We start from the raw sequence: 7,769 nt of genomic DNA, 5'->3' as shown, positions 1-7,769 counted from the left end.
ATCTATCTACCATCTGTCTATTATATATCTATCATCTATCTATCTATCTATCTATCTATCTATCTATCTATCTATCTATCATCTATCATCAGTCATCTATTTATCATCTATTAACTATGTATCTTCCTACTATATTTTCCTTATATCTATCCAAAATCTTTGCATTATTAAAAATGTAGCAATTTTATCCTAGTACAGAAAATTCTTTCTTACTGTATGCCAGTGAGTGCTATACTTTTCCCCATGAGTCTGACAGGTGCAATAGCTTTCCATCTACATTTCACTCAAAAAAGAATAAATATAGTTCTGAATAAAAAGCCAGAGAAATTTATGATTTTTAAACTCATAAATGAGACAATAGACTTGTAATACAAAGAAATTTTATTTGCAAAGCTGGGATTTTTATTTAGAGTTAGATTTAGTACCTAAAACTTGGTATAAATTTGATCTGTAAAGAATAAAGTTGAATAGAATAGAGAATAATATGAAATGCCATTTTTCTTCTCTACAAAGAAGTAATGCCTTCTTATGCCCTAAGGAAGAAACTTCAAGAGAAATGACAGGATAGCACAGATGACCAAGTGAGGTTTGGGATTGTATCTTAGCAAATGGGATCTGGGGGAGGCAATAGTCCCGGGGAGGCAGGCCGGTGTTTATAAAGGCACTAATTCCATCCTGGAGCTAGAACTTGATTAAAGAGCCGAGACAAGGGCCTGAGAGCAAACTCAGTATTATTGGAATGTTTACTGAGTACATACAGAAATGTCCCAAATCCATGCTTCTGAGATACAAAGTATGTGGGAGTGAATGAGAAAATCTTCAAGAGGTTATCAGACAACATAAAATGACTTCTTCAGCTTTGAGCCTGAGAAACATTGGAAGCAGAAGCAGGCAGAAACAAATTTCTGAAGAATGAGCAGAAGTGGATAGCCCCTCACCCAAACCAGAGTACTTAAGAGCCTCCCATCTCTGTGTCCGGGAAGTCGAATAAGTGAGAAGGGGAGTGCAAATAAAGAATGAGCAGAATGTTATGGAATTACCAAGTAACCAAAAGAAGTTTGAGTAAGTAGCAACATTTTGATAACATCCGAAGAAACTGAAACTTGTAGGAAAAATTAACAGAAAAATAGAGGCATGCATTTTCACATCTGGATCTTGTAATTATAGTTGTTTTACTCATATTCTGTTACAACACAATAATATCAGTACAACAATTATATGATGTATCAGATTCTATATTAAATATTTATTTGCAGTTTCATTTTATTCATGTAGTATAAATACACCAGCGTACAGCTTAAGAAGAAAACAACATTTCTCTTTAAAACCATTCAATGTTTCAAGGAAATATAGATTTGATACTGAAAACTGCTTACAGTAATACTAGAACTTAGGGTGTAGAAACATGAGAATGTTAATTTTGAGACCAGGTTGGGCAAGTTATTAAGAGGCTGTCTCAAAGTTAGAAACAGAAAAGAACCAAATAAATAATTTTTAAAATATATTTTACTTGAGAATTTTATACAATGTAGTTTAATCATATTTAAAAACCACTCGCTGCATAAACACAAGCATTAACACATGTGAATATGTATACACACTCCCACACAAATGCTACAAATCAAAAACAGAAATTCTGACTGGCTACTTTTAGTCCCCTTACAGTCTTTTATCACTCACCACTGTGTCTAACATAACATCCTGTTGACCATCAAGTAAAATTTTTGGAATTTGTTCTAAGTATACCACTAGATTTTACCAACCAAAATCTAAGAATATCATCAAGAGAGCATTTGAAAACTTTAGCAGAATATCACTCACTTCTCTGTAACATATCAACTTGTTGGTAAATGCATTGACACTTGACTTTCTTTTCTGTGGCCATTTTTAAAGTTCATGTCAACCACTTCTATTCTGGACCATGTTATTTGGCTTACCCTGAGTCATTGTTTCTAGGCCATGGCCACTCCGAATAAACCATTTCTTACTGTCCTTGATTTGAAGCTATATTTTGCACCAGCTGTATTTTGTACCAATGTTTATATGTGTACCTCTATGAAAATAAGTCCATTGGATTATTGTTATTTTTGTTTTCATCTCCCATCATAGAAAATTATTTCTTTCTTGAAAATCTTGATGTTATTGATTTTTCCAGAAGATATTGTCTGCCTCAAATACATGGCCAGGAAATGCTTTTAGACACAAATCAATAAATGTTTTTAAAAACTGAAATGCAGCTCTTAGCAAGATTTAATTCTCTATTTCCTTCATAAGTGTATCATTCACTAGTTTAATGAGATCGTTATTTCTTTGGCAGACATATGCTTTATAAGGAATCCTGGTAGGGAATTAGGTATTGACCTTCTAGCTAATGAATCCACAGACTAAATATTTACATTAAATGAATATGAGATATATTTCAGTGGCTTTTCCTGGATTTGGGTTCATCTGAACTTAACTTAAAGGTATGTGGACAGCATGTACTTTATAATAGTAAAGTAATACAAGCTTGAATAAATATTTCTGGTATCACTGACTAATATGAAAATGAAAAAAATGATAGGCATACACCTGTCCACATTAAGATCTAAGTGCATTAATAGACTTCTGTGTATACTGGCAAATATACAGGTAAGTCACACACACACAGTATTATTGCTTGAGATTTTAATTATTTATTTAAATAACTCTCTTTGAAGTATATAATGAACATATACTTCAAGTTTTCTACATTGTTCATCTCAATGGCATATTTATAATTATAGCATTTAACATTTTTCACACAGTAAACACTGACATTAGGTTTATGGTATTTAGTTTTGTCTGATCTATGCCTATCATTCTCATTGGTGGTGATTTGACCCAGCATACTGTTCTTTCAGAGATGGTGTCTGGTTTATAAAAACACTGACTCATATTTACTTCCCACTCAACCTGCCACCTTAGAAGGGCTCAGTAAAATTGCTGGACTAACACTGCATTGCTACTAAATTGAGTCTTATTAATTAAATTAATTTTACATTCTGAAACAAAGCTTATTTTTTTAAAATCTAAGAAAACTTACAATATTAAAACACTTGATTAAGCGAACATTTATACTTAAGGTAAAATTTCTTATCCATCATATTGAAAATTTTATCTTAATCCATACAGAATAAATTTATCTTTCAGGCTTGGATATCTTGATTCTGTTCAGAGCGAATATATTATCAAAGTTCTTAAACTGCTGTCCAGATAATGCTGAAATTAGAATGTTTATAAAAGAACTGCCATGCTGGAAAATAAATTATGACATGGAGTACATTTTATTCTCTTCCTTTTGTTAATTTGTAAAGAAGCCCATAATTAAAAAAAAAAAACTGTAAGAGGATTAATAGCTAATGTTATTATTCCAACATAGCAGAAAACCAACAGCAACCATTAAAACATAAGAGCTAATGACTTGTTCTGGTTTGTTTCTCTAATGCTGTGACAAAACATTCTGACCAATACCAACTTGGGGAGGAACGGGTTTATTTTATCATACATGTCTTGGGTCACAGTTCATCAGAGAGCCCAAGGTCTGGAACCCAGAGGCAGGAGCTAGAGCACAGGCCATGGAGGAATGCTGCTTGCTGGCTTGCTCCCAGGCCCCTGCTCAGCTTCCATTCTTATGCAACACAGGCTCAGTTGCCCAGGGATGGCACCACCCACAGTGGGCTGGGCCGCCCTCACATCACTCAACAATCAAGAAGCCCTACAGACACAAACCACAGGCCAGTTCTATGGAGGAAATTCCCCAATTGAGGCTCCCTCAACCCAGGTGTGTCAAGTTACACTAAAACTATCCAGCACATTACTTACAGCATTAATTCTGAACTTCTATATTTGAAATATGATTTCCTGTTATGTTATATTTTAGTTATTATCCACAGCAATCAAAGGCAAGTAGAATTCTTCAGGGTAAATAGAGGTAGTGTTATGGTAATGCATATGGCAATAGGAGAAAACTTACACAACTAAAAAAGCATTCCTTTGCAACAGTTATTATACTTACTACATTCCTCTATTTTAGGTAGTTCATTTCCATCTATGCACATTCATAGTTATAAACTTTTTAAATGGTTACCATGTCACTGCTATCACATTTGGCAGGCACCATGTTAGCTTATTAATCTTTACAACAAACTTAAGTGGTGTTTCCATATCATTTGATATTTGAAGAAACTGATGTTTGAAGATATTAGGCAACTTGCCCAAGGTTACACTGCAAGGAAATGCAGATTTAAAAGCAGAACTCAGCAAAACCTGTTTTACTTTATAAGCTCAGTTCAAGCAGCAAACATGGTTTTCATCCAGTGATTGCTGTACAAAAAGAGTCCACTTCATTGTTATTTGGAGCCTGAAAGTTTCAGAAGCACCTGATTCCACCTTGTATGCAAAAGATCATTGAGGAAACAAAACATAATGCAAGGTTGAGAAGCTGATACAATGTTCACTAATAGATTCAGAGTCAAGACATGTCCAGTCTCTGATGTTGGTCAGGGGGGATCAGAGATTTCATGAATGAGAATAAGGTTGATGACCCAAAAGAAACTCTACAACGAGAGGAGAGGAATCTGGTGCATTAATGTCAGTTCTGTTTATCACAGTGCCATAAACTTATAATCAAAAAAAAAAAAAAAAGAAATGATATTTTTGGTAGTAATCAATTCCTACTAAAACTTTTTGAGAATATTGCTTCTTGGACTTTTGGAAAAGGTCAAAAATTAGAAGTGTTTGATACAATAAATTTCAGAAAAGTTGTGGGCTGACCTTCAAAGGACTAAATAAGCTGAAAAGCAAGAGTCAGTGTTGCAACAGAAATTAAGTGAATGTGTTTTGAAGGATTACATTTCCCTGGTTTGTTTATTTTTTGTTTTTAGTAGTTCTTAAAATATCTTGTTTATTTTCATTTTATGTGTAGAAGTGTATTGCCTGCATGTATGTAAATGGATCCATGTCATGCAATGCACTGGGAGGTCAGAAGAGGATGTTGGATCCCCTGGACTGGAGCCAGAGCAAGTTGTAAGCCACTATGTGGATTGTGGGAACCCAAACTGGGTCCTCTGCATGAGCAACCAGTATGCTCTCAATGGCTGAGCCATCACTCTAGCCCCACATTTCCCTGATTTTAAATTGTAACATGGAATGTGTTCACCTCAGTTTCCAAAATTCTAGAACTCCTCAATAGCTTTTACATAACCTTCAACAACTATATTTGCCTCTAGATAGAATTGGTGAGAATGGGATTATTATTTAACAATGACTACAGACTGACTATACCCCTCTAAAGTTCCAGCACTATTCTGAAACCCACAGGAAGTGCATCACTGAGACTGACAAGCCTAGCACTCATGGTATGTATCAATGGAGCCAGAGTGAGACACCACATCTTTACCTGTAGCATGAAGACAGCTACAGGGTGCTCACAGAACAGGGATTTCTTCAGTTTTAAGATTCACTCATCCTATTGTGGAGACACTTGTACAACCATGTTTGTTGCTGCTCTTTTCATAATAGCTAAACTCTTAGGTTGGATGCAACATAAGTGCCCCTCAATAAAGAGTAGTTAATGAAAATGTGGTATATTTACACAATAGAGTTCAATTCAGCAGTAAAGAAAGATGAAAAAATGAAATTTGCAGGTAAATGGATGGATCAAGAAACTGGTATACTAAGGAAAGTAACATGGACTCAGAAAAACAAAAGATATATGTGCTCCCTCATCTGTGGATCCTACCCCCAAATCTTTATAAGTGACTACATATCCTGATGCAACTGCAGGGACTAGGAATATGGAAAGAAAGCAGGGAGGTAAAGGGAAAGAAGGAACCCAAGAGAGAAAAGTAGTAGAATAAAGGTGTTATTAAGGGAGAAATATGTTAAAAGGGGGTAGATAAAGGAGAGGGGGGAAGAAGGACTATACAAAGAACTGTGAGAATAAAGGGAGAAATAAACACCTTATATGCATGTATGAAATTCTCAATAATTTTTTTAAGTTAAAAAAAAAAGAAAAAAAATCAGATACATAGTTTAAAAAAAAAAAAGCTTTAAGCACGGAAAGAACCCTACGGGGATGGAAGAAAGCCCTTCCAGAATGAAAATTCCAGTGCGACAGGTGGCTTGCCCCCTATGAATTGTTGGCCTGAGGGACACTAGTGATCCTGAAAACAATATAAGCCATTGTCAATAGTGTTAGTTGTACACCGGAAGTGGACGGAAAAATCCCTGTTGCTGACGATACTGCATGATGTGTGAGTCCTGGACAGGGAGAAATCAAGCTTGGACTAAGCTGGAAAGTCCCTACCCCTGGATGGGTGGCTTTCATGGTGTCAAAAAGCAACACGCAGATGACTGGGGGAGAATATTCCCCTATAATTCTCTCCAACAATGAACCCTGTGTGTTGTGCTATCAACATAACAAACAAGATGTTCCTGCAGGTGCAATGGTGGAGTGTTTAGTGTATGTACAATCAGCAAATTTTTGATCAGATATAATGCCCACTCCTAGGAATGGAACATACATCTGGCACTCTAGACCGGCCAACCTGCTGTGATAGGGGACGATATAGGCCCCAGTGGGAAGCCACTGCAATTGTTTTGGTAGGTAGAAATGATGCACCTGCTACAGTACTGATCAAGCATTTGTGTTTATACCCATAGGTTAAATTATTATAGCAGCCACTGTTTAAATGTTTTTGCTTCTTGCTGTGTGTGTTTGTACAGACAGACTCCCATTAAAACTGGCCAACAGTGCATGGAAAACAGATGGAGAGACCTGAAAGTTCAGTGCCTTGAAATAAGGGAGGAAGATCATCCCACACCTAGTACCCCCTCCAAGTATCAGGGACTTTTTCGGGAGAGGTTGGAGGAAAGAATCTAATAGCCGGAGGAAGGGGTGAAGTGTTAACTGGAAATGTCCTCCCACAGCTATGTCTGCGAATAAGAGTCACACCTCTTTCCCACACTCATCAAGAAGTTGAGTGGGGGAGTCAGTTACCCCTCCCATGCAACTGGTTGAAATTAGGTGCATGTGGAGGGAGCTGCAAAGTATATATAAGCTGAGACCACTAAGAGGTACCTCTCTCACCATTTTGTGCAACTGTTGAGAGGTCACAGGATCTATATTTGAGTGTGGACTTAACATCATAGCCAATTATATGGGGTGCCCACTCTTCTGTAAATAAACTGTTACCCTATGCTCTGTTAAAAAATGAAATAAATTTTTTTTTTCTTAAAAAAAAGGAGAAAGTGATCTGAGCACTAACAATCGCCTCTGCCTGTTTTTTGACTGTGGATGCAAGGTGGTCAGTTGCCTCAAACTGCTACCTCAATGACTATCCATGATGAGCTGTACCTTTGAGGTAATAATCCAGAGATGAAACAGAGCAATGAGGGAAGTGTCACAGGGCTGCACACCACTCCTGGGAATGATCATCAGCAAGTGAAGCACTTGTAAAGGTGCACATATGAAAGCCCTGCCTATCATGACTCAGATAGCAGAACCCAGTCACTGAAGTGTCTTAGGAAGGTGAATGACATGACCTAATATCTATGAAGCACATGCCAATAATAAGTTGCCCTGGGAAAAAAGCCTTTGTGGGTAGATACCAACAAATGTGGTGCTCTGTCTTCTCTAAAGTGGAGTATGCTAACTGCTTTGTAAAGACATAGAGACAGACCTATTTAAGTGCAAAAAAGATTCTGAAGCGGCTAAGCAAGTACTTTCTACATAGAAGCTTCTTAGA

The sequence above is a fragment of the Nannospalax galili genome, unplaced genomic scaffold (genome assembly GCF_000622305.1).
Source record: "Nannospalax galili isolate Female #2095 unplaced genomic scaffold, S.galili_v1.0 scaffold370, whole genome shotgun sequence".
Taxonomy (NCBI): Eukaryota; Metazoa; Chordata; class Mammalia; order Rodentia; family Spalacidae; genus Nannospalax; species Nannospalax galili.
The sequence above is the reverse complement of the archived record's forward strand: the minus strand, read 5'-3'. Positions refer to the sequence as shown.